Genomic DNA, 1,534 nt, shown 5'->3' on the forward strand with positions numbered 1-1,534 from the left:
TTGCATTCATCTATAGTTTCCTGGAGTAGGACCTTTAGATGAGTTCACACTTGAAACAATTCTCTGTAAAAGACTAACAAACCCCAGGGGAGTCTCCTGGTTAGTTTCTCTGACCTGCAGCATCTATTTCTCGGGTGGTCCATCTCTGGAGAACAGTGAAGAACAGTAGAAAGATCAATTTATTAACCCTCCCCCCATCTTAGTGGAGCTTACCAGCTTTTTGGTACAGGCCCAGGTGGCACACTGTACTTTGCTCAGTCATTGTTTTTATCTGGGTGAGGACAGGGTGGGAGCACCTGCCTTCTCCCTACCCAGGACTCTCCAATTTGTCAAGCTAGTGACAATAACATAAAGCAGTATCTTAGATTCCAATAGATTTAGATTCAGATTTGCACCCTTGAATCTCACACATCGATCCTTTGCTCCATTCACTCATTCTGCATCATTAGAATGTGTCGAGGAAGTCATCACCTCGGTGTTAAGGATCCTGGGTACCAGGGCAGTGATGGGTATCGAGCACATGAGCACAGGTAAACAGCTCTGGGCTACAGACACATCAGATCTCCTGCTGTCCACTTGGGTTCTGATTTTAGGGAACCGCATGACAAAGAGCCTATCAGGATGAAAGAGAAGAAAGCTGCACTTTTAGACTGAATACTAACAGGCAGGGTAACAGGACCATCCTATCTTTTCCCTTCACCTTCAGTGTTCCTCTGCTGACTCCCTCTACTCCTGCCTGAGCTGCACTGAGCTCTCTGAGCTGGGGAGGAAGCTCCACCTGCACACATGCACTCACTTCTCCCTTCTGAGTGATAGGAAATTTAAGAAAATCAAGAAAACTTTAATTTTTTTGTGCCAATCTGTTAGTGTTCTGAAGCATGAAGTCCATCTTTATTACAAAACCAAAATGGCTCAAGGCTCACAGTGTAGACCAGAGAAATTCCACTGGAAGCAACAAATACAACTTCCCAGCATCAACCTCAGAGTAGGAGCTGGATCTCAAATGTCCTCCAGCACTGTGGAGGACATTTAGCTGTGGAGGACAGCTACTTTTCACCTGTGAGAGTCTTCCTTGTGGTTTTGTCTGATTTAGAAGAAGGCAGTAGTAGGGAGGAATACTACCCCAACTAAGAGACATCCACATGCTAAGGTCTGCATCTTGGGAATGTTACATTAAATGTCAGAAGGTATTTGTCAGACTAATTAGCTAAGGAATATCGTCTGGGTTATCTACTGACTGTTAATATAATACAACAAAATCTTCCTCACAATAGGGGGGAAGTCAATTGAGAGACCAGGTGTGACAGTGGAGAAGGTTGTTGGAGTGAGGGGAGGGAGGCACCACAGAGCGGGAAACATGGGGCATCCTGACGCTGAAAGAATGGGGACTTGGATCCTTCCCTCTGGAGCTGCCAGAAGGAGCACAGCTCTGCTGCCTGCTTGGTTTCATGACAGTACGGCCTCTGACTTCCCGGACTGGGATGACGACACATTTGTGGGTTTAATATCTAAAACAATATTATAATTTATTACA

This window comes from Ochotona curzoniae, unplaced genomic scaffold, assembly GCF_017591425.1.
Source record: "Ochotona curzoniae isolate NIBS_2020 unplaced genomic scaffold, NIBS_Ocur_1.0 contig_883, whole genome shotgun sequence".
NCBI lineage: Eukaryota > Metazoa > Chordata > Mammalia > Lagomorpha > Ochotonidae > Ochotona > Ochotona curzoniae.